We start from the raw sequence: 26,695 nt of genomic DNA, 5'->3' as shown, positions 1-26,695 counted from the left end.
TCACTTGCCTTCTGGTTTGTTGAGGTGATAAGTCAGACACCCTGTGCCACAATAATGTGTCAAAGTGGCTAGTCATAAAAACTCTAGGGCCACATTCATCTGAAGGACACTCCCAACAGAGGTGACTAATTTTGCCATTGTCATCCATCCTATAGTATTTCAGGACAGCCGGCTTCACCTTCTTTCTTTTATGCTTATTGTTCTTGGGAGGAGTGTAAGACTTCTTCCTTTTCTTAGAGCCACTACAAAGTCTCAACATGAGATGAAGAGTAGACTCCTTTTGAATGCTGTTCTTATTGTTCTTGCTGTTCTTGGGAGGGGTGTAAGACTTCTGCCTTTTCTTAGAGCCACTACAAAGTCTCAACATGAGATGAAAAGTAGACTCCTTTTGAATGTTGTAGTTAGAGAAAGGATGCCCGTTTTTATTTTCATGCTGCTGATAAAGACATACCCGAGACTGGGTAATTTGTAAAGAAAAAGAGGTGTAATGGACTCACAGTTCCACATGGCTGAGGAGGCCTCACAATCATGGTGGAAGGTGAAGGGCACGTCTTACATGGTGGCAGGCAAGAGAGAATGAGAGCCAAATGAAAGTGGAAACCCCTTATAAAACCATCAGATCTCACGAGACTTACTCACTACCACGAGCACAGTATGGGGGAACCACCCCCGTGATTCAGTTATCTCCCACCGGGTCCCTCCTACAGCAAATGGGAATTATGGGAGCTACAATTCAAGATGAGATTTGGGTGGGGACACAGAGCCAAACCATACCATCCATCTTCCAGTTGCTTGCCAGCAAAGATACGTCTTTGCTAACCAGGAAGATTTCCTTCCTTATCCTGGATCTTGGCCTTTACATTTTCTGTTGTATCTGAAGGTTCAGCCTCCAGGGTGATGGTCTTCTCTGTAAGAGTTTTTATAAAATCTGCATTTTGATGGTGGTTCCACTGCAGATGGTGTATCGAAAAGCTTGTTTTCCTGTTTATAAACTGTTCATTTCATAAAGTAAAGCAAATAAAATGAAGTTTAAAAAGTACCCCTGAAGGTTATGAAAAATCCAATGTAATGTCAAAGTCTTTTATTCCCATTTAAATAAGAAGTAAGGATTGCTTTTTACAACCCTGAGAATGTGATTAGTGTCAGTGAAGTGATACCTTTATTATATGAGTCATAATTCTTGGTACTGTTTATCATGACAGACCAATAATTACTTAAAATTCCACCAACCTCTTTCTAGCTGTGACTCCACAAATGTGATTTTGGATTCTAAGTCATTTAACTTTTGAAGGGGAGGTGACATTCTAGTAATGTCATTATGGCTACATTTCTTCATTTGAAACTTAGGTTTGTGTGTGGGTGTTAACAATATTTGATATCCTACAAATAGTTTTAAATCTGGGTTTTCTTTATTAATCTCTCTAAGGAAACAAAATAATTTTCAAATATGGGATAACTTATGTTGAGTGAGATTAAAGCAGTTTGCCATACAAGTCATCTTCATGAGGTTGAAAACTCTTGCCAGACTCAACTTCTTGATTTCATTATCCTTCAATCAGTTGTTTAGGGAGGGGGAAAAGATGATTAACTTCTGAATGTTCTGCACATCCCCCTTTCCCCCAAAACGCTAATGGAAATTCTTCATTGGCCTGGCTCCTTTTTCCTGACCCTTTTGAGACCCATGCAGAAGAGGCTAAACTGATTTACATAATAAAAGTCTGGGGGCAGAAGGAGAAGAAGCCCTTGTGTTTGGGTTGTAGGAGAGAGTCTAGGGTTTGCCTTATACAAGATTTCCAAGCAGGAGCACAAGGGAATGGAAGCAGAGGCTTTTGAGTTTTTAATTTAGGTTATGTTTGAATCGCTTTAATCTTTTTTGAGAGGAGTCAATAAAGAATGAAATTTCTTACCACTGGCTGTTAAATGATGTGTCTGTAAATTTGACTTAGCCACGAGCATGGAGCCTTCAAAATTGTCCTGTAGCTCACCATCCCACCACTGATCTATTATAAGTCTTTCTTCATTGATCTAGCTTTGAAATCGCCATAGGGTTTTCTATGAGTTATGCTGGTCATGAAACGAACAGTTTTGTTTTAGAAAAATCAATTTGTTTGGAAAAAAAAATTTAACATTATCTATGTGAATGTAATTCAGCAAAAGACTACCAGGAATATACCTGTAGTTAAATAAATAAAATTTATAACTCATTGCAGCCAAGGGAACATACACCATGGGGGTACTGGGGCATCTCAGTAAAAAGGTGTTAGAATCTACAATGGAATTTGCACCTTGATGGAGTAATTTGGGGGGAGTCTAAGGAAGTGGGGAGACTTGGGTATCTCAATAAACCTTATCCACATGGTGGGGAGAAACAGCAGTTATTCATTTTGATCCAAAAGGAGTATGCTTGGTATTTTGTAGGTGACATGATGACCTTGTTTTTCTCTGTGCGTAGACAAAATTAAGAAATTATGAAGTGGCCTTTCTTGGTCCCTTTTTATCATGGTTTCAGGGTAACCTTGTCTGAGATTGAATTTCTATGAGATTATTTAGGAGATTATTTACCTAGGAGAAAACATGGACTAGTTGTGAGTGCCAAGCCAGCTTCTAAATGTCAGAGGCAGTTTTTTTCTTTTTGTTTGTTTTTTGTTGTTTGTTCTTAATTTCTCCATTCCTCTTTTGGCCAAGGGCAGATGAAGTCACAGTATAAGACACTGACCTATGATATCCAGATTTTCACCATTGCCAAGTTTTGTTAATTAACATTAGAACAGTGCTCACTGAACATAATCTAGTGATCCAGGATTAATCTTTCATTGTGCTGTGGGATGAGTTGTTGACCTATTGAAGAGACAACGGCTGTATAGTAGCATTTAAGGCTCTGCAGCAGATATATTGGTTAAATGTAGCATAGTCAATTTTAGAAACAAAATATTATTAGTCTTTGTAATAGATCTTGAAACTAAGCCCTACCTTATAATAGCAAGGCAAGAAAACATATCCCAGAATCTAGCTGCATCTGTTTTAGAGAGCCAGGTGATTTTTTAAAGAAAGCTCTGTGATAGACTGTTCTATTTGCTCTGTAGTATTTATATAGGTGGAACAATAGTATTTGCTCTAGTACAAATTCCCCATTGGCCAGCTAAGAGAAAATCAAAGAGTATATGACAGTCTTTGACAATTGTGGTTAATTGATTTAGACCAGAGAGTTGGGCTTTCAGAGCAGAAGTGGTGTCATTTCGTGTCTTCTGATAAGATTAGAGACAAGATCTGGGTCACTTTTTATAATTGTATTATACCTACTCTGGGAACTGTAGCTATAGGGTCCGCATGAAGCGTGAATCTGTAATCCTTCTTGTAAGTTGCTTCAAATAACCTGTGCTTGCTGTATTTTGGAAGCTTCTGGTATTATTTTTAAGGAAACATGATTTCCTGGGGGGATGGTAGTTTTAAATATCTGAAAATCTCTAACAATGACTACAAAATAGACAGGGTACATTGTATGTGGTAGTCAGGTATACGGAGTAATATCTTAGTGGAGCATAGATTGTGTGGGGAGTATAAGTATTATTTATTACAAGAGATGGGCGCCAATTTTGTGTCCCTCGAGTTAGACAAATCCTAGAGTGAGGTTGAACAGTTCCTGCAAGACAGGCTGAAGTGTCTCTGAAGAAAACAAACTGACTATTGCAGTCAGGATAGCCCCCATATTCGTGCTTATTCTTGATTGACTAGATCTTGCTGGTAGGATTGTGTTGATGTCAGCAAAAGCAAATTGTCAATATGAGTTCAAGGTCTATTATTTGCAAGACTGAAAATTGGGATTGATGATATTGGGGAAATGTATATACTAGAAAGGCCCTATAAAAGGGAATTTGCCTTCTGAAGTATGTAAAGGATTAGTTACTAAATTTTGTCAGGCATGTCAGGTAAATGGTGGTAGATCCAGCACCCATTTGACTCAGTGGTTAACTATAGTCGAGGAAAAACGTGTAAGAGAGTTTTATTTTTCCTTAAGTGGTAGGAGACCATCGGGGTCAGAAATAAGTGGACGAAAATAAGGAAAATACTACTAGTGTTTTAGAGGGCACCAAAACGGAACAATAGGCTGGAAAAGATGTTGAGGAATTATAAGTTAATCTTGTTCCACCTTGGGCAGAAGGTGTTCAATTTTGAGGTTTGCTACTCGTTCTAGTTATCCTGGGCAAAAGCTGTCCACCTCAGAAATCAGCATCTTCTAGAAGATTCCTGAGAATCCTCAGTTTACAATTTCCAGAAGGAATGGATGTCAAGTAGTCAAGGGAAAGGTACGTGTCTTTTTTGAGCTGGGAAACATGAGAGTGAGGAGGAATATTTTGGGGTTTTACTCTTGTGTCAGTTGTTAATGCTCCCTGATAAGGTCGTCTTCATCAGGACCTAAGGGCAGTTTTTCGGTAGTGTCTTTTTTTGGAGACTACATCTCCAAATTGTAGATTACATAGAGACTTTAGGTGGGTAGTTAGAAAAGATAGTTCATACCTGTTGCTTATAGAGCTGAATGTATCGTCTGACTCCCTTGTAGTAATCAATCATATTTCATTGTAATTTGGTAGAATTTAAGTTTGGGGGTGAAATGTCTACATTTCTTGAGGTAATCTGTTATTAATTAATAGAAGTAGAATCTGTGGGGTTGTGAAGGGATTGACCTTATAAATATTAAAACTAATGGCAATGCTTTAGGACACGGGAGTTCAAGGATTTCTAAGAATTTTGCTAATTTTGGTTTTGAATTCCATTAGTTCTACTTTCCCTCCCCCCTACTGAAAAGTATAAATAAGAAGAGTAAAGTTTCTGTAAGAAAAGGCAAACCTTTATCGAATTTCTTAATAAAAGTACCAGTAAGACAAGTGTCTCTGTCACAAAAGAAATAAATGGGAATTCCTTAGGGCAGAAAAGCAAAATCAAGTATTTTTTTATTTCTTCAGTAAGGGCTTATAGGCTTAAACCGATACTGAGAATAAGCATACAATAGCCATACATAAACACACAATAGTCATTCTGACCTACCAGAGGCTAGGCTGTTATTAAAAATATTTGCTTACTTTCTTAAAATCTTTTTTAACGTTTAGCAGATGGCTATCAAGTAGGTGGCTAGGTGACTTATAATTTCCTGGGATAATGGGCTATATTATTTGGATAAATCTTTACTCTGAATGCAGGAGAAAAGATTTAAAAACATCTTAAAAACATCAAAGAGATTAGAAAGTAGTAAGAAATTGCAAGGCTAAAATTGAAGGGGAAGTGGGAAAAGGGGAAGAGTGGAAAGCTGGCAACTGCTTTTTCCTTGAGGGCACTTTTGGTGCTGAGCAATTTGAACTTCTGTTTTGACAGCCTCATGGGCAAGCAAGACAATTCAAAACTCAGGGCTTGCATAAAGGTGGAATGTGTAAGGAAAGACTTCCTCACTATAAGCAAGGAAGAATGAATGAATCCCAAGCAAACAAGCGCTTACGTATGTCTGTTTCTTCCGGATGATTAAGGGAATCTGGAGCTATGGATTTGTTTAAGGTCATCCTAGATTACTGGTACCTCAGGTAACTGGAAGAGGCAAACACACTCATCTCTGGAACAAAGTATCTGTATCCTTGACTTTAAATTATTCCTACAAATTATTTTTAAAGTAAATGACCACTACACAATTAAAAATAGCAACTCATGCAAAGTCAAGACCTTGTGAGTGAAAGCCATCAAAAAACCAAAGAGAAACAGAGCCACAAAAATTTCATAGGTTGGAATTATCAACGCAGATTATGTATGAATTATGATTATCATGTTTAAAAACATAAAACACATCTAGGGCCGGGAGCAGTGGCTCATGCTTGTAATCCCAACACTTTGGGAGGCCAAGGTGGGCAGATCACGAGGTCAGGAGATCGAGACCATCCTGGCCAACATGGTGAAACCCCATCTGTACTAAACATACAAAATTTAGCTGAGCATGGTGGCACGTGCCTGTAGTCCTAGCTACTTGTGAGGCTGAGGCAGGAGAATCACTTGAACCTGGGAGGTGAAGATTGCAGTGAGCAGAGATCGCCACTGCACTCCAGCCTAGTGATAGAGCAAGACTCTGTCTCCAAAAAAAAAAAAAAAAAAAAAAAAGAAAAGAAAAAAAACCACATCTAAAATACCTGTGACTAGAATAGAAAAGTAAAAATAAAAAGTGACAGCAGATTTGAATGAGAAATATAATTTTAGAAATAAGATAAATGTAACAAGCAAAATTATAATCCCCGTAGAAATAATCCACAATACAACTTGGAGGAAAATAAAAGGAAAATAAATTCTAATGAGAGATTAAAGATATATGTTTCATATTTTTCTTGAGTTTCAGAAGGAGATATAAGAGAATGAGCTCCACACCTAGACATATCATAAACATCTCTTCAGAAAATCAAAGAAAAAGGGAAAAAGGATAATCTTCAAAGGGCCAATATTTAGAGTCATAGCTAACTTCCAAACATCAACAAGGAAAATCAAAAGAATGTTATCTTGTATATATTTTTGAATGAAGTCATTTTAAACAAATGAAAGAGTTTTTCTATAAGTGGACCCTCATTAAAAAATTACAGGCTGGGCGCAGTGGCTGACACCTGTAATTCCAACACTTTGGGAGACCGAGGTGGGAGGATCACTTGAGCTCGAGAGACCAGCCTGAGTAACATAGTGAGAACCGTCTCTATTAAAAAGAAAAGTAGTAGATGGTGCATTTCAATCAGGATAAAACTGATTGTATATGGAAGAGTTGAGATGTAATAACAAAGAATTAAAAAGTGAACTAAAATAATTGTGGAATGTAATAATAATAATAATAATAATAATGAATTATAATACACCCCATAATAATATATACGTTGGAAAGGGATAAGTTGAATTGAAAAGTTTTCTTCAAGGTCCTTATATTTTGGAGAAAATAAAGATGCTAACTGTAGACATTGATACGTTAATACACAAGTTGTAACTTTGGGTAATAATTAAACGAATAAAAGAACAACGCATAATTTCTATATTACCAGAGAAAAACAACAGAGTGATTAAAAAATTGATTTATTCAAAAGAAGTCAAGAAAGAAAAGGATAAAAATAGGTAAGATAAAATGCATTGGTTACATACTGCTACATAACAAATTATTCCCAATCTAGCAGCTGAAAACTACAGGCTGAATACGAAAGTGGAAATATCTAGAATTTGTTTACAAAATAGATATGTGAACGAACAAGTACGAATAAGTACTAATACATTACTTTTAGTTAAAATGAAGATGTGTGTGCTTGTGAAAGACTGTATTATTCTCCATTCCCCTAATTAGCATATGTCATGAGCTGTCAATAAATATCCTCAAAACTAAGATTCTCATGACTCCATGACTGCATTGTAAAGTATGTTGCATCAAATGAATATAATTTATATAATTGTTCTTTTATTATTGAACATACAGATATTTATCTGCTCTTCACAATGGTGAACATAAACATTCATGAACATGAAATTTTAGTGAATTTTTAGCATATATTTCACATTGGTTGTGAGCAACAGAGAACCAAAATAACAACAGTGGCATAATGACAGGTGCTTTTTATTTCTTTGTAACACAAAATTCTACATTTAACCATCCCATAGAACCATGAGTGGCATTGCATCTCCTTGGTCATCTGGGACCCAAGCCACTTCCAGTTTTCTCATCTAACACTAATGGGGTGAGGATCTCATCTTCACGATCCAAGATGTAGCCTCACCATCCATTTACATTCCAAGTGGCACAAAACAGGAGAAAAGACATACTGCAGCTGCCTTTTAATGACTTTTTTTCGGGAGCTTATACATAATACTTTCAGTTATATCCCATTGGCTAGAATTTAATCAGTTTGTGTCTGACTGTAAGGATGGCTGGGATATGTAGTGTTTATTCTAGGCAGCCACGTGCCCAGCTAAAATTCAGAATTTAATTACCTAAAACTTAAAGAGACAATGGATATTAGGGGGAAATTAGCAAGTTCAGCTATGGGTTCTCAGCTGTGGAATTCTGGAGCCAAGCTATAATTTTGCTGTTTGAAGCCCTTGTTATATATGAGGACACATTGGTACCAGAACGTCTCTACTGCTTAATCCTCCTTAAGCTGTGCATGAGAGAGTCTGCACACTCGTCACGTCCTTGCCAACACCCAATACTATCATCCAAAATAAATCTCTGCCAGTTTGATAGGAGGGAAAAATATCCTGTTTATATTTGCATTACTTTGACAATAAAAAGAGCTAAACTTTTTCATATATTTGCTGGTCATTCATATTTCTTTTTGTGAATATCCTATGTCCTTTGTCTACAATTAAATTAATATTTAGCTAGCTATGGTATTATATGGTTTGAGTGTGTCAGGAGGAAATTTTTCTTTGCAGTAATTAGGATTTTGTAAAATCCTACTTTTATAGGAAACCTTTTTATGGAAAAAACCGCTGAAATTTTTATGTAGTTTTCTTATGACTGAGAAAACTCAGACTCAAATATAGCTTTGTCTGATGTTGCAGGCAAACCAGTAAGACGGGAAAATAACATCAAGTACAATCAGCTATGAGTTTTTTTAATTCTTTGGAAAGAGTTAAATCATTGACATTTTAGCCCTTTCAAAAACAGGCTCTTCTCTGGGTTAGGTTGATCATTTGATGGTCGTCGTTCATTTCAGTGTATGAGAAAAGTCATCCTATGGGTAGGGACAGGCACTTGAATTGCCTTCCTAGTGGTGACAAAAGGAAATGCCATCATCCAAATGCGACTGCAAAAATGCTAGTGATTATTGCTAGCTCCTGCATTCAGTTTCCTTGTCATCCAGATTATCCTAATGAAATTTTCAAGTTGAACCTGGTATAAATATACTTTTAAAATACACATTTTTATTGGATAGTCAAGCCGATTGCACTGTTTTCATAAACAGACTTTGTTTATGCTTTACTTCGGGCGATCTGAGCATGCTGGCCTTTACTGCCTCAGCACAGGTAGCCTTGGCAGTTGTTGTCCCCTTCCAAGTGACAATAGCGAGGATGTGGAGCTCACCACCATATGTGGTTCATGGTGGTGGTTCTTATGCAGGATCCCTTGCAGAGTGGTTGAGGATAAAAATTCCCACCTATTTCCTGCAGCCTTGGACAGCAATCATCACTCCATGCAAAAGTTGTTGCATGTTGAGTGCATATGTAATCTAAAAAGAGTTTCTGTAAGTGCGTAAATTATCTTAACAAGTGGACCTATAATACACAGTTCACCCTACTTGAGCTGGGTTTACGGATCCCCACTTACCCCCACCACCATGATACCATTTCATAAGGGAATCCTAAGATGCCCCCCGTTAGTAGCTGTTATCCATATCTGCAGATACTTTGTTAGTAATAGCTCCTTAATGGGTGGAAATAGTAGGGTAAGTCTTAGCTGTTTATATTCAAAGAAATGAGGAAAAGCTCTTTTTTTTTTTTTTTTTTTTTGAGACGGAGTCTCTCTCTGTCGCCCAGGCTGAAGTGCAGTGGCGCAATCTCGGCTCACTGCAAGCTCCGCCTCCCGGGTTCCCGCCATTCTCCTGCCTCAGCCTCTCCGAGTAGCTGGGACTACAGGCGCCCGCCACCACGCCCGGCTAATTTTTTGTATTTTTTAGTAGAGACGGGGTTTCACCATGGTCTCGATCGCCTGACCTCGTGATCCGCCCGCCTCGGCCTCCCAAAGTGCTGGGATTACAAGCGTGAGCCAACGCGCCCGGCCAGCCCTTGTTTTTAAGGAATAACATTTCCTGTTTCAAATTTGCTTTTCAATTCTCATTCCTACTATTTGAGTGGATGACAAATCATTTATAATTAATGTCCTTAGGATTTTTCCATGTGGATAAATACTGGTGATTGGCAATTTGGGCCTCTGCATACATGCTCCTGTTAAGATGAGTTAAGAGATAAAAGTACTACTCAATTAAGTTTTCCTTGTCTAAAAAAACACAGACAAACAAACCAAACCACACACATGAGAAAACAACCACAAAAATCCAGAGACACATTCTGGGTAAAATTTGTTTTAATATTTCAACTTTTCAGAGGGGAACAAGTATTTGGTTATCATACTAGTTCAGGTTTGTATAAATTTAATATAACCTTATCTAGTCTATCGACTCTGAAAGCTGGAAAATTGAAGTACTTCTCTCTCTGTCACTTTTAAAGAGTGAAGCCATGTCCCAGTTGATCTATAGATCAGAATTTGCCAAACATGTAAGTCTCTGATTGCTACTGACTTTTCTTGCCATCCTGGCAAAATTGTTTAATTGTGCAGTTTCTTAGATGTGCCATTTTATAAGAGAGATAACTGCAAACTTACAAGAGTTGCATTGTATAAATGAATACAATTAAATAATGTTAAATGTACTGGCTTATTATTATTTTTTATAGTCTCAGGATACCTCCAAGTAGTTCAAAGGTCTCTGACCACTCCTAACCAACAAATGTCCAAAAGTAGTGAAAGATACCTCAGATACCATTGAGAGGCTGAAATATCCAGAAAGCTTTGCAAAGTTCACAGTCAATTTCAAGTCAGTAGACTGGTTTCTGTGTGAGAGGGTGTATGCCAAAATGGTCTAGTGTTTACTTGAGTTTTACAGCATTAACATCCTTCCCTTAAGTAGGTCTTGTGTCTACTTACCTGGGAAGGAAGAAAGATTTTGAACAGTTTGATTCTTTTTGGATATTGTTTATGTTACCTTTTTTATATCATACAGGAAGGGGGACTAATATCACTGCAGATGTTTTAAAATATGATGGGAGTGGATATTAAAGGAAAAAACTGTGGGAACAACAGTGAGATGGAGGCTCGCAGGGAAAAGAAAGTGTGAATTTCACCACTGGGATTTCTAGGTAGCCAAGGGCACCACAAACACATTTATTCCTGGAGAAAGAGGGTTAACCAAAGAGAAAGGAACCTGAAAAGAAAGCGTGCCATTTCCATGAACCAAATCATGTTGATGTTGTCCACAGGGTTTGGACTACTAAGACACGATGTGACACTGGAGCCCTTCAAGCACTGAATGAAAGTAGATTTAGATTTAGATTCCCCCTCGTGCTGTTGAATAAGGAAGTCTATGTTGTTCTAAGATCTAGACTAGAAATTTCCACGGTAATGGTGGAAGCTCTTTTTTCCAAAGTAGGAGAGTTCCTTGCAACTGAATTTGGCAAAATAAGATAACCTAAAATGACAGATAAGAAATGACGGTGTTTGTCTTTACCTTGAAGAATGGAAGAAAATATGCATTGGGAGACAGGCATCGAAAGGCATTACACAGTTTTACTGTAGTGGTACTCAGGTTAGAGCAAAGAAAGGAGGTGGTAATAGCTTCAGGATTAACAATATATAAAGCCAAATATCAATGAAGGATGAGGTGAAGCTCTGGAACTAGCAGAAGACCTGCTGGCAGGAATCACAATCTTGCCTAAATGTCTCATAGTAGCCACGCTTAGCTCTCGGATATTATAATAATTAAGTTCTGATGATGATAAAATTTACCAGCAGGGGGTGCCATCTCCTCAAATTTCCTTTCTTGGACAATAAAGGTCATTCTCAAAGGTTTTAATGTCTTTGCAGACAAGCCAAGGCTAATTGTAAGTTCATCAAATAATTGAGGTCTCTCAGTCATGGCATTGTCTAGACTGGGTATTATCCAGATGAGATGGGAGCATAACTATCATCTTCACCTACCTTAGGCAACTGGCTTCTAAACATTCACCTTTGGCCACAAGGTGACAGGAGGAGACTGTGTGAATGGGTTAAACACCTTTTGGGAGGCTGAGGCAGGTGGATTACCCGAGGTCAGGGGTTCGAAATCTGTCTGGCCAACACAGTGAAACCCCGTCTCTTCTAAAATACAAAAAAATTAGCCGGGAATGGTGGCAGGTGCCTGCAATCCCAGCTACTCGGGAGACTGAGGCAGGGGAATTGCTTGAACTAGGGAGGCTGAGGTTGCAGTGAGCCGAGATCACGCCACTGCACACCAGCCTGGGTGACAGAGCGAGACTTTGTCTAAAACAACAACAACAACAGCAACAACAACAAAACCACTTTTCATGGGAAACTGTCTCAACCTACACTGTCTGCCAATGGAAAGTCAAGGCATGTGTTGCCTTCAGGTCAACATCATTTAGATTTTTGTTTATAGATTTTAAATGCTAGTTGGGGAAGAAGGTCTGCAAACTTTCACTCACAAATCATGTTTTACATTTAGACTGCAGAATTAAGTTGAGGCACATTATTACACATTTTAATATTAAGTTAACTTTTCCTCCAATAATTTTTTCAAGCTTTTCAGTTTGCTTCATGTTCCCGTTCATGTTCTTCAAGATCTCAGCTGTCCCCCATAGGGATCTCCTGGGACACTCAGCCAGTTTGCTCCAGGCTAGTCCAGGCAGCAGTCCCTGTGTGAGCTGAGACTTGCAGGGAAGACGCCATCTGCTGTGGTCTTGAGGCTTGCGTGATGTGACTGCTCACACTAGGGGCATGGCTGCCATGACCCCATTTGCTCATAACCTTGCTGGCTGAGCAGATTCTCCTCCCCAAAGCTCTGTGGGTGGTCGGCTGTCACCCCCACATCAAGGGTGGAACAAGAGAGACCAGAACTTTTGGGGCTTCCTGAACCTAAGCTCCCAAATTAGAGCCACTTGCCACTAGTCCTTGCCCTGCTAAGCCCTGGACCTGGAATCTAACTTGAGCTTGGTTTACCCTTCAAAGCCCTCTAGGTTCAAAAGCAGTGGATTAGGGTTCAGAAGAGCCAGGCTACGCTTGCGGGAGTTAAACAAGATGCTGCCCAGGCCTCACTCACACCAAAGCGCTTTGCTTTTCTAAATTCTACTAGGACTCTAAATGAAACTGTCTTGTCTTTTCTCCTCATTTATTATTTTCCTCCAATACCATTTATGCTCTCTCCTTTTTCTTTCTGTTCTGCCAGCTTTTCCTTTGTTCTGGCTAGAATAAAATATTCCAGAGACCCTTGATGTACTAAGGCAGCAATTCTCAGCCCTAGATAGGGATTGGACTGTGGGATGCTTTTTAAAAATACAGAGCTCTATATCACTCCTCCCACCACAGACCTACTGGATTAGACATCAGTATTTCTAGAAAGCTCACCAAGACATTCAAGGGCACAGCTGAGGTTGAGAATTACAGAAAGGTGGGGATAGATTCCAGAGAAATGTAGTCCCTGGGAAAGGAAGGCTTAAATATTAAGTAAATATAGTAAAGGAAAAAGTAATTCCGCCAAGGAAAAAAAAAAGCTGGTAACAGGATGAATTAAAGCTTTCCTCTCCACTGATAAAAACTGGCATAGATATATCTTTCTCTTTTATATTCTTGCTCTTTGATGTTTTCCTTCCTTTTCCCCCTTTTCATTCTCCTCCTGGAGGGAGTAAGGAAGGGAATCAACGTCAGGTTGAAGAAGACTGGGCTGGGTTGAGATGGACTGGAGGACTCCGTTGAAATGGAAGGCTGAGGGTTTGCAGGCATAATGACAAATTCTGACATCCTAGCTTGGGCATTGGCAACCCAGGCTGGTAGCAGAGGGGAGATTTTCAGGGGCACAACATCTGTTCTCAGGGCGTGGGCAATACAGCGAAGTAAAAGTTCTCAGCAACTCTCATTTCTTCTGACTTTCCAAAATCCTGAGCTTTTAAAACTCTACCTTTGCCCAATGTCCCCTCCCTCCAATACTACCTCTTCCTTCTTCTACTTCCCAAAGGAAAACGGACTGGGATCTCATTGCTGCCAAGACATAAGAACCTTGACCTGACAGTTGGTCATTAGTTGTCTTTGACATCTAGGAGGTAAGATGTGCCATGGTGTTGGTAGCATCAGTGTTCCCAAACTTTATTACTTTACTAGATGTGAATACATTAAACTAGCTTAAAAGGCAGATTACATACATTTTATTGGTTAAAGTAATCACAATATATGCTTATTAATAAATGTTTCATAGAGCTGGATATTTTAAGAGAAAATTCATAATAATCAGTAAATTCACAGAATCCTAGAAGCTACTCAGAGAATCCCCTGGCTATGCCTCTGCTTTTATAGATGATGCCAGAAAATGGGGAGTTTGGGTGATTTTGCCCAAAATCACAGACCCAGGAACTAACTGTGGTCTCTGGTTTTCAATTCAATAATATTTTTAATCAAAATCATCTTATCATAGGCATTGAATCATACCAAAGTTAATTCTCAATTAATTGCATTTTTGTGGAACTTCACTATTTAAGTGGACACTGATTAACCATTATTATTCTCGATATTAAGCAGAACGACTTGTTGGAAAAGCATGCTACTTGGAGATGCCTTTTTTTTTAATACACAGAACTCGCCAATATCCAGTTTCATTTTCCTTCCTTCTCTTTTTGATCCAGTTGTTCATCCATTCACCCATCCACCCATCAACCATCCACCCAACCCATCCATCCATCTATCCATCTATCTATCCATCCATCCATCCATTCATCCTGGACACCGTGATAGGCACTGGAGATAGAACAGGAAGAAAAAAAATGAACAAAGTCTCTGGCTTTCATGGAATTGATAGACATGTAAATGGACACAAATAAGATATCAACAATAAGAATTACAATTACAACCTAAGGTAAACCTTCTAAGAAAAGAATGAATAAGATTCTACAAATATCTAGGTAGGGCATGGCGGTTCACCCCTGTAATCCCAGCACTTTGGGAGGGGGAGGCAGGAGGATTGCTTGAGCCCAGGAGTTTGAGACCAGCCCGGGCAACATAGTGAGACCTCACCTCTACCAAAAAAAAAAAAAAAAAAAAAAAAATTAGCCAGGCGTGTTGGTACACACCTGTAGTTGGAGGCTGCACTGAACCATGATTGTGCCACTGCACTCCTGCCTGGATGATAGAGTGAGACCGTGTCTCAAAATATATATATATATATATAAAAAATAAATTTTGAACAAAGGAAAGAAATTATCCTAGCTTGAGGGTAGGATGGTAGACTTCCCCAAGGATGTGGCCCTTAACCTGCCTTCTAATGTATGGGATCTATATAAAGGTGAAGAGAGGCAGGCAGAGAGTATTACAGAGAGAGCAGCGAGGACAAAAGCCCTGTAATTCAAGGAACTGAATGGAAGCCAGTGGCTGGAGAGCAGAGAGCAAGAGGCAGCGTTTCCGTTGGAGGCAGGACTCTGCCGAACCTTGCTGAATATGAGATGGGAAGTGTCTGGCTGATTTTAAGCGGGGAGATTAGGGGTGTCATAATTATGTTTTCATTTTAAAAAGACAATTGGTCTGGGCACAGTGGCTCACTTTGGGAGGCTAAGGAGGAAGGAGGGTGGATAACTTGAGGTCAGGAGGTCAAGACCAGCCTGGCTAACATGGTGAAATCCCATCTCTACTAAAAATACAAAAAATTAGCCAGGTGTGGTGGCAGGCTCCTGTAATCCCAGCTATTTGAAAGGCTGAGGCAAGAGAATTGCTTGAACCCAGGAGATGTAGCTTGCAGTGAGCTGAGAATGCGCCACTGCACTCCAGCCTGGGTGACAGAGCAAGACTCTGTCAAAAAAAAAAAAAAAAAGAGAAAAGAAAAGAAAAGACGATTGGCTGTTGGGCTGAAATGGACTGGAGAGGAGTTGGTATGGAGAAAGGCAAACCAAGGGACAGACTTTCATAGAAATTACAGTGACTTGGACTAGGATACTGCTCTGGAGATGGCAAGAGATTTTAGAAAGATTTAGGGGATAAATATCAGTGATGAATTGGACATACAGTATGAGAAATAAGTAGATGTCAAGAATAATTCCCGAAATTTTGGCTTATATAACTGGAATGAATTTGTCCAAATTTTGGCAAAAAGTACAATTTAATTACATTTAATCAGTCTTTACTATTCCTAAGCACTAAAGGGGTTACAAAGATGAGTGAGACATGACCGAAGTCTAGTAGGGTCACCATACCCTCAAAAACAGGGCAACATTCAGAACACTATAGTAAGTATTTCCTTTACATGGACACATTCTAGAAATGAAGCAGCTAATAGAAAAATTCCTATTTTAGAGTTATAAATCAAAAGTGGGTAGAGACAGAGTTGTTTAAGCTTTGGGATATATATAAGACACTTGCATTTGTAATCAAATTCCTACACTGGATGAGCAAATGTTCCAAGCAAAATCAGACTAAATATAAATGCCCAAAGCAAACTTGCCTTATGGGATGTATTGTTCAGTGTTAAGAAAGTTTGGGTTCACGTAGATGTACAGAATTGCTGAAGTCCCTTTTTATACTTTTGGGAGGGCAAAATTTTATGCCCAGTAAATAAAATTTTGCCCAATTTCAACTTGGCTGGGGGAGTTGGTGAGATCACGGATTCGTTCTCACAATGGACTAAGGTTGCAGATGTCCATGTATCTCAGGTGGATGCCAAGGCCACCCGTTTGTCCACTGAGACTCAACTCCTTTTCTGCACCTTTTATACACCTTTAATTGAGTCCAAAGGAAATCAATTTCTGTCTGCTTTGTTAGATTTCTGAACTATGCCTATGCTGCCTAATGAAAAAGGCCCGCCTTTTAGTAAATCTGCAGGCTCAAGGCTTTCCTATTGAATAGCTTACCTACCTACCACCACGGAGCAATATTTAATTCCTTAAATTGCTTATGCAAAATGAAAGACTAGCTTTTTCTTACCCAAGGGCTTGATATCATAGGCACTATATAGTGACTATGATAACAGGGCACTTAATTCCTTTGGTCTGAGTTTTCTTATACGTAAAATAAAGGGGTATTATCTAATATCACTACCTCCAAATTTTGGGATTCTCTCTGCTTTCCACCTGCTGCTCCAAATTCTGTCTGCAGCATGTGCCTCCCTGAATTATTTTTTAAAATGTTTTTATATCAACCTCTAACAATTTATGTTAAAATATGTTTTCATAGAATCATGGAGTAGCTAGAGTGTTAGTGCTATGAGTACATAAATAACATCAGTTCATTGGCTTACTGTACCCCAAAATTGATACATATATTCACATGCGATATGTTTTGACATACAGATTCCTGGGTCTCCATAAACCTACTGACTCAGAGTCTCCAGGGAAACAGGAGTAGAAACTGCATTCTTTCTCTGGTTACATAGACAAAATATTCATTATATGAGACTATGTGTCTTCTTAGTAAGTTGGTATAAAGCTTGAAAATTTCAGTAACATTTGTCTCCACACTGTGTCATCATTTCTGCCTCTGGGTTTGTACACATGTTGCTCCCTGTTCTGGAATGTTCTTTCCCTTCGTCTTAGCAAAATTCTATCCCTCAGTCAGAACTTTGATCAAGTCCTACCTCCTGAGTAAATAACAGCTTGTAACTACATGCCAGACACTGTGCTAAGCATCACTCAGACAAGCCTCGTGATAGCCCACAAGGGAGGTGCTATTCTTATCCCCATTATACAGCCAAGGGCACAAAGGCTTAGAGAAACCCAGGGTTAGGTTGTTAGCCTAACCATCACTCCATGAGTATAGACCGTGGGGTCTGAGCATGCTCTGCCTCACCAAGGACCTCTGTCACCCTCTGCATAGATCACCTTCCTTGCTCACTGCACAGTACAGCTCCCAAACATCTCTCTTGTCTCTTAACTCCCCCAGAACATGCAGTCTGAGCCCACGTGAGCACCTATTTCCAGGCTTTGCTATTCTTTCCTTGCATCTTCTGTCTTCCCAACTAGACCACAAATCCAGCAAAGGCAAGGGCAACATGGTAGGCTTGACTAATATTTCTCAATTGATTAAACATGAACTGTGAAAATGTGCAAGATTGTTATCATGTTTTAACCACAGAAGAGTATCAAGTAGCAAGAGAAAATATCAAGTGCAGCGTCAATCTTTGTTTTAGAAATACATTTTTTTTTCTTTACGTAAGTTTAGGAGTTAAGAGGAGATGGAATGACAAAAATCACAGTGGAAAGAAATCTATTTCCCAATGGCCATATTTAGCTTCTCGGAGACTGCGCGCACCTCTAGGACCACTCTACTGTATGGATTGTGCTGACCCAGAAAATATGAGAATTGTGGTCTTGTAAAATATTTTTTGGCTTAAATCAATTCCATATGAGGACAGCAATATAAGCTCCCTTGTAGATGTTACACCCTGCAAAGCATGCCCCTAATCTCTTAACAGACAATTGGGTAGAAGAATTTGTTGATGGAGTTACAATTTTGAATTGGGTCACTTTATGAAATGAATGAATTAAAATGTGTTTTCTTTTGTCTTAGGGAAAATAATTTTTTCATATTTATTGGTACTTTCCACATTTGACTTAAGAGTAATGTTGGTTTCAACATTAGTAACTAAAGTTAAGTTATATTTAGAGAAACATTTTTAGATAGCTTCTGACCTAATGTGAATTCTATTTGAGGGCCTTTAAATTCTCCTAAGTGGAAATTAAAGATATTTGCTGGAGTAAATGTGTGCAATGCATTATTGAGAGACTTCTGTTAACGGTAAAATGTAATCACCTGTACTGTTCTTTTTTGTCTTCTCCTACTTTAAAATATTTTTCTCTAATTCACCTCAGTACACACATAGATTCAAAGAAGAAAAACTTGTAATGTATATTAGCAGTTTTATTTCCCTAAGCTTTTAAGCATCTAAAATCATTCAGGCAACTTTGAGTTCACCTTGTGTATTTTTGAGTATTTCTCAAGTTGGGAAAGCTAGGATACTAAAATAGATTATTTTTATCATATTTAAAAAAATCGATAGCTAGTAGTTCCTTTGAATGTTTATAATGACTTAAGTTAACAAAGTAGTTTTTCTCCCAAGGGTAAAAATAGATTATGAGATATTTGAACATTAATTTAATTGTAGAGTTATAATTAGTAGCAGTAAACATGTAGAAAGATAAACATCTAAATTTCTTAAATGTCTATACAGCTTTTATTTTGGCTTTAGAGGTAATAACAAGTGGCAAATTATTCAAGATGTTACTCCAAATATAATTTAGAAAACTTTTCTTGTCTCTTAATCATGGAACTAATATATTTAGTTAGGTTCCATTAATTTTTCAAAACATTGTTCAGAAATTAAGTTTTATTTCTTAAAAGCCCTGTCACCATACTCTGGAATTTTCAGCCTGCTGTCACTGTCTATTACCAAAGGCTTTCTTTTTGAGGCCCTACAATAACAATTTAAACTCAAGGACTGACTCCAGTTTTTATTTGCTTCTGTCTTGCTTTATTAGTAGTAATTATTTTTATTCTTTGTGTGCTTGTTGTATGCAGGGCATGGCTCATGATGGAGGCTTTAAAACATTTTGAAATGATGAATTTCACAGAGAATTATAGGCATGGAGAAGGTCTTAGTCTGTTTTTGCTGCCTTAACAAAATACCTGAGGTAGCTTACAAACAATAGAAATTTGTTTCTCACAGTTCTGGAGGCTGGGAAGTCCAAGATCCAGGTGACAGTGGACTTGGGTGTCTGGTGAGGGCTTCCTCTCTGCTTCCACAGTGGCCCCTTGTTGCTGCATCCTCGCATGGCAGAAGGGATGGAGAAGGAACAACCTCACTCCCTCAAGCCCTTTTGGTAAAGGTATTAATCTCATTCATGAGGGTGAACCCTCATGGCTTAATTACCTCCCAAAGGCTCCACCTCTTAATCCCATCACCTTGGGGCTTAGCTTCCAACATATAAATTTTGGAAGGACACATACATTCAAACCATAGCAGAGGGGCCCCCAGTTTTAATTCCACATATATTTAATTTGGTATTTTAGGTGTTACAAATTTATCTACACGTGGACACATCGGGGGATCAACACACACTGGGGCCTGTTGTGGGGATGTGGTGGGAGGGGGAGCATCAGGAAGAATAGCTAATGGATGCTGGGCTTAATACCTAGGTGATGAGTTGATCTATGCAGCAAACCACCATGGCACATGTTTACCTGTGGAGCAAACCTGCACATCCTGCACATGTACCCTGGAATTTAAAACAAAAGTTGAAGAAGAAAAAAGAAAATGAAAAAAGTATTATCTATGTGTCAGTCAGTCTAGAGTGTGTACTTGAGTAATCCTAGCAGGTGACATACTTATTCTTATAATATTGTCATTATTCAAAACATTTACTTTCCTTGGATCTTATTTGGAACTGCCCTAGAGTCAGTTTGCACACTGGAGAACAAAGCTCACCATTTCACATTTTGGATCAAAGTGGAATTGTATGGCTCAGTTGCCCACTTTAACTCATCTGACTTGGAGTTAAGTGACTTTTCATTGTTTTAAAAAAAAATCATACAAAGGAAAAATTTTATCATTATTAAGGGCAGTAAGCAATGTCTCTAATGGCAATTCAAAAAAGCAGTTTCCAAAAATAACTTTTAGATGGCTGAGGCACACTTCTGGGATGAGGGAGCCATCTCTCAAGGACACTTCTTTGAAAAGACCATACCCACTTGTTATGTGTGCTTTGAAACTAGACACATTATTTTATATCATACCTCATTCATTTAATTTATCAATCCAGATACACTTCTGTTAGGAGCCTTTGGGAGTGCGGTTTGATTTTTTAAAGCATCACACTGTGCCCATATTCTACATTCCACAATGAGAAATGTGGACTTTAGCTTCTATCTTTCTTTAAGAATTAAGTTCTGTAGATAGGTTACAATGCTACAAGTGGAGAATAAGCAATATAAAGGGCTTAGTGAAATATGAACTTGGGAAAGTGAGCTGTTAGTGTCTGAATGGTATTTTAATATGTCAAAATTAAGTTTTGACAAATCAGACTGGAGACATGTCATAGAATTTAATTAGTGCAAGGGCTTTTAGAGATCCTCTAGTTACAATCCCATCATCTTTTGGATTTAAAATATTGATGGCTCAAGCTTACATGACTAAGATAAGAGAAGTAATTTTCAGCCCTCAGAACTAATGCATCAACCTTTGAGCAGAATATCATCCTCCCATCCAAACTGACCCAGTACTGTTAGTTCCCCCATGGTACCCATCGCTGAAATACTTTTTGAAATTGTGCATTGATGAAGACATCTACATTTCTTTAGCTATTTTTTAATATATGATTTTTTATTGTATAAAGAAATTAATATATCTCATATTTGATTAATCTATAGGTGCATTGATTTCTATGTAATGTGTGTATTTGACTTTGCATTTTTGGTACTGCCTGTTTTATTAATGAGCTAAAAATTGCCCTTTTAAAAATATAGAGTAAGGATTTTGTTCACAGGTTTTGTATGTATGCAAGAATTTTGCTTTTTCAATGTCATCTGTTTAAACTAGATGAACTTCTTTTCATCCTTTAAGTCTCATAAGTGTCAGTTTCTTGGAGAAGTCTTCCCTCATTTTTCAAACCTAGTGAGATGCACCTGTGCTTAAACCTTGGCATTGGAAACCTATACTCCTTCCTTGCAACTCTCAACATATTTGTAGTTAATTGTTCATGGCAGTCTTCCTTGGTAGACTCTGGACTCCACAAAGGCAGAGACCCCAACTGTTGCGGACCCCCATGTCTCTCCAGCATGTAGCATGCACGTGGCAAGCATTTCTTCTCTTCAGAACTCTGGGTTACAAGGTTACAACTCACACCAACTTATGCAGGAAGAAGGAACCAGTGGCTCATGGAGCTAAAATGTCTAGAGATAAAAGTGTGTTGTTTCATCACAGCTGCGTTCCTGGACTTAAGTTTTGTCCTTAGGATGATTTTTCCTCTTGTTGCTTTTACTCTTAGATATATTCTGTCTTTGTAGTGGCCAAGATGACTCTGGTTGTTCCAGGCTTACCTGATCCTTGGTACCCCATGTCTCACAGGGGTATCAATTCAGCAAATATTCCAACGAGAGTTTTCATTGTTCTGCTTGGGTTGTGGGCTCATCCATGAGCCCCCCACGGCTGAAGAGCCTGGTGCTCTGACTACCTTAGTCAGGATTGGGAGACATTCCAAAAACTTGGAGCAGAGGTCAATCCCACCTGACCCATAGAGATTGACAGTGACTTCTAAAGGGAGAAAAGGAATTCTCTTATCAGAACAGGGGGAATGAATACTGGGCAAGCAGAAACATTAATAACAATATTGATGACTTATATTTATGCAGTGATCTATGTGGATTTACTATTTTTTTTTTAGACAGTGTCTTGCTTTGTCACCCAGGCTGGAGTGTAGTGGTGTAATCATAGCTCATTGCTGCCTTGAGTTCCTGGACTTAAGCAATCCTCCCATCTCAGCCTTCCAAGTGTCTGAGGCTACAGGCATGCACCACCATGCCTGGCTAATTTTTGTATTTTTTGTAGAGATGGAGTCTCACTATGTTGTTCAGGCTAGTCTTATACTCCTGGTGTCAAGCGATCCTCCCACCTTGGCTTTCCAAAGTGCTGGGATTAGAGGTGTGAGGCACTGCACCCGGCTTTTACTAATTTAAGATGTGCACTAAAATGCTCAGAAAACTGTTGTTGAGGGAATGAATGAATAATACAAAGTTTTATGACTAAGGCCGGCCTATATTTCCTACTTATGGCATATTGGTAATATTATGATTATATGATTATTACTATTACTATTTATTGACTGCCAGAAACTTTGCAACTGGATCCCTGTACAGTGATAAGAGATTTTTCTATCATTTATTACAAAGCAATCTGAAAGGCCAGCATCCCTCTAATTGTTTCTCATCCCATATGTATTTGAAGAACTTTGTACATGTCTTTGTTTGTGGCTTGCAATTTGCATCTAATTTCTGGCGTTTATTTTTTTCATTTTAGCACAATCACCTGCTATCTCATTGTCTTCTCTTGGGTAAGCTGACCAAGTTTTTCTTATAATTTTAATTTGTATTTCGAATGTTTGCATAATTAATTTGGCTTCTTCCCACTCCTTCTTCACTTTTTCATATAGGATAGCTTCCCATCCCCGACCCCTAACTCTTGGGATCTTTTTATTGTTCTTTTGAGAAACACTGAGCTTCACTAGATGAGTTTTCTGTTAAAAGTCTGGTCCAAAGAGATTTTGCTATTTTACTAAGCCTATTAATTTTGGCATTCGCTTTGTTATTAATTTTTTTCTAACTTCATTTCCCCCATAGTTTTCTTAAGTATTCTAAATTCCACACTAAGACCTTCCTGTTTTTCCACTGAGTTTTAACCTTCTTTGAGGAAATGTAGCAAAGTTCTTAAAATGGATTCTTGAAATCCCTGAGACTGCGAAAACTTCTGCATGAGCATTCCCAGACACAATTTCCAGGGGCAAGGATGATATCTCTCATCAGAGTTCAAGTTTACGAAGCATTAATCTTTCAGAGCTGAGGTCCTCTCACCACAATCCCGCTGGTAATTGATGAACTGATCTTCAGCTTCTCGTATAGAGGATGAGGGCCAGGGCTTTTTGTCATGATTGTGTCTTGGACTTTCGCCCTGTTCTCTATATAGGGAGGGTTTCAAAAGAAGAGGGCTCAGACTGTCAACAAACTTATCTTCTGTCCTGGGTCAGTGACTTCAGAGGGTCAACTTCTCAGTATGACACGGTCTTTGAAGACTTCTGCGACCCTGCTACTTTGTGGCACCCTCTCCAGATGCAGCACTGCCCGCCCCCTGTCCAGCCATGATTTATCTGCAAAGGTAGCACCCTCTCCTTTTCCACACATGCCTATTTAGGAGATTAGTGACTTATCACGTATGTTGTCTTTCTCTTTCCTGTATTCCTGGAGAGTTCTAGGTCTCCCTTTACTTCTTAGACTTGAATACATGGGTATGGAAGCTGGATGTACAAAAACCACATCAGGCAGCAAGCTCCTATCTTCTTTATGTCCTTATTGATGTTACTGTGCTCTGGTTATGCTCTGCCCAAGTGTAACCACATTCAGTCCCTGCTGCATGTTTTCCAGGCTGCTGGCACTTAGGCTCCTCTCTCCCTCACAATTCACCTACAGTGCTAAGCAGGGCATTCTTTGCCCAGGCCATCACTAGCAGAACAGAGGAACGCAGGGATCGGGTTGAAGCTGAGAGGAAGGACTCCCACAGAAGACTCTGTGCCATAGGGGTAACCAAGCTAAGGTTCAGACACAACAGACTACTTGTAAACACCACATTCTGTACATTAGAGGTGAGATGGAGGCCAATGCTGTAAATCCAAGGGTTCTGAGGCTGCCAAAAAATGTCGGGCGGTTAAAGAATTTGGAACAGGATATAATGATTTAGCTGGATTGAGATGTACAGCTACAGTTAGGCTGGAATAAAATGCAAGCGGTAAAGAAACAAAAGAAAATAATACCTGGGATTCTTCCCTACAATCTAAGACTTCCTCAGCATCATTACTGCAGGGTTAGTGATCTGCTAATAGACACCGTTTGTGTGCTTGTTTGTGTAGTGATAGAAGAATGAGGTGGACACATGCTCATTGTTGACCAGTATGATTGGGAAGGGCATCAAATATCACTTTAGTCTTTATTGACTAAATATTATGGAAATATACATATTCCTTAGAGAATGAGTCTCCTGCAATCTCAATCTTCCAGTGGTAACCATCGTTAACAGTGTGATGTCTATTCTTCCTATTCATATATTAAAATAAATGCACATGTACCCACACATAGATATTTCATACACCAATGGGATCATCCATAATCCTGTTCTGTAGCTTGGTTATTCTGCTAACAATGTATTTTAAGTACCACCATTTAAAAAATAAATTTTGAAAACAAAATATATGAATATTTCCTGAAAATTTTACTGAAGAGCATCAGATTTGATTACATCTCTAAAGAAGCACCAGGGAGAAGTTTAAAAGATACTGATGATTAAGTCTGGAACACTTCTTAGAATCAATGATTACATTTCATAAACTCTTTTTTTTAAGTGAAAATCATGCTGGTACAGAATTAGATAACTCAATGTGAAAATCGCAGCAGTCACCAGCTGACAACCAATGAAACACAGATGTCACTTTGGAGTGTGTTAGCTATTTAACAGGTTCGAATCAGATCAGAAATTATGAGAGTCAGATTAAGAACTGAAATTCTAACAAGTTCCATCGTACATGCTTAACATTTTGCTCTCTGTACCCTTGACATCTATTTTTTTAAAACTCGCTGTGATTATTAAAGTATCACATTCTGAACTATAGTGTTAAGTTAACAAGTGATTATACCAGGGCCATCAAGGTCAAAGGTTGAAACCACATAAGTAGTAGAAATTCATGAATTAAGACCTCTAGCTTCTAGGTTTCAGCAAAGGTTTCTTTTTGATAAAACACTTTCTATTTTGAGAGAATTACAGACTCACAAGAAATTGCAAAAATATTACCAGGAGACACTGCGTACCCATCCCCCAGCTTCCTCCAGTGGTAACAACATCTTATTTAACAACAATACATTATTAAGCCTAGGAAATTGACATTAGAACAGTACAATTAATTAGACTACAGATATTACTTGGATGTCACCAGATTTTGAATACACTTTTTTTTTACATGTTGTGTGCATAGTTCTATGATTTTACTCCACGTATAGATTTGTGTAACAACAGAGCTAACAAGACACAGAACTGCTCTGTTACCACGAAGGAGTTCCTTAGCACTACTCTTTCATGCTCAGATCCTTCCCTCCCTCTCTAAGTCCTGGCAACCACTGATCTATTCTCCATTTCTATAATTTGTCATCTCTGTATTTTTGGCTTTATGACGTTCTTTGCTACCTCACAATCAATATTTCTGGTGCAGATCTTCTCTGAAATGTCCATCTGGTCCCATTCAGTCTTCCATATTCTGAGGCCTGGATTTCCTTGATTCAATCAGCCATAAAGGTCACAGATGATCAGTGGTTGATACTGCAGTGAAGAAAGCAAGGTCCGTAGAATCTAACGCCAGTGACAATGAGAACTTGACTCAGCCTAATTTCACCAATGTATTTCTGGGGCTATTGTAACAAAGTACTGCACATTGGGTGGCTTAAACAACAGAAATGTATTGTCTGACGGTTTGGGGGCTGGAAGTCTGAGGTCAGGGTGTTGGCAGGGCCATGCTTTCCCTGAAAGTGCCAGGGAAGGATTGGTCTTATGTGTCCCTCTTACCTTCTGGTAGTCCCCTGACTCATGGCAGCACAGCCCATCTTCATTTGATGTTCTCCCTGTGTGCATGTCTTCACGTCATGCTCTGTCAATACATCTCTCTCTCTGCCTCTCTGTGTCCACATTCTCTCTCTTATAGGGACACAAGTCATATTGGATTAGGGCCCATTCTAATAGCCTTATTTTAACTTAATTGCCTCTGTAAAGATCCTATCTCCAAATAAGGTCACACTTGAAGGTACTAAGGGCTAGAACTCCAGTATACTATATTTTTTGGGGAGACATAATTTAACCCTGTGAACAAGTTCCCTGAAAAGAAATTTAGAAAAAAGAGGGTTTATTCCAGTGAAAAGTTGCAAACTGCAGAGATGTAGCTTCAGTATTAACTGGAAGTGCATTCCAGATAATAAGAAAAGGGTTTATCTTTTATAGAGAGTGTGCCCACCTAGGTTCCCTCTGAAGTCCTCTTACGTGAATGAAAGATTCAAACTTGCTTAGTTTTGATTGCTTGATCTTTGTTGAGTTCTGATTGGTTATATAGGTCTCAGCCTATTAGGTGGTTTAGGTGGCATAAAGAGGAACAGTGAATGTCCCAA

The 26,695-nt window shown here is 38.7% G+C and overlaps 1 pseudogene; it reads right to left on the bottom strand.

Annotated features, from left to right (window-relative positions):
* On the bottom strand, positions 1 to 23,428 carry LOC100606819 (annotated as a pseudogene).
* Positions 23,429 to 26,695: the final 3,267 nt, after the last annotated feature.

The sequence above is a fragment of the Nomascus leucogenys genome, chromosome 22a (assembly GCF_006542625.1).
Source record: "Nomascus leucogenys isolate Asia chromosome 22a, Asia_NLE_v1, whole genome shotgun sequence".
Lineage (NCBI taxonomy): Eukaryota > Metazoa > Chordata > Mammalia > Primates > Hylobatidae > Nomascus > Nomascus leucogenys.
Note: the sequence above shows the minus strand (reverse complement) of the source record. Positions and strands in the feature narration are given on the sequence as shown.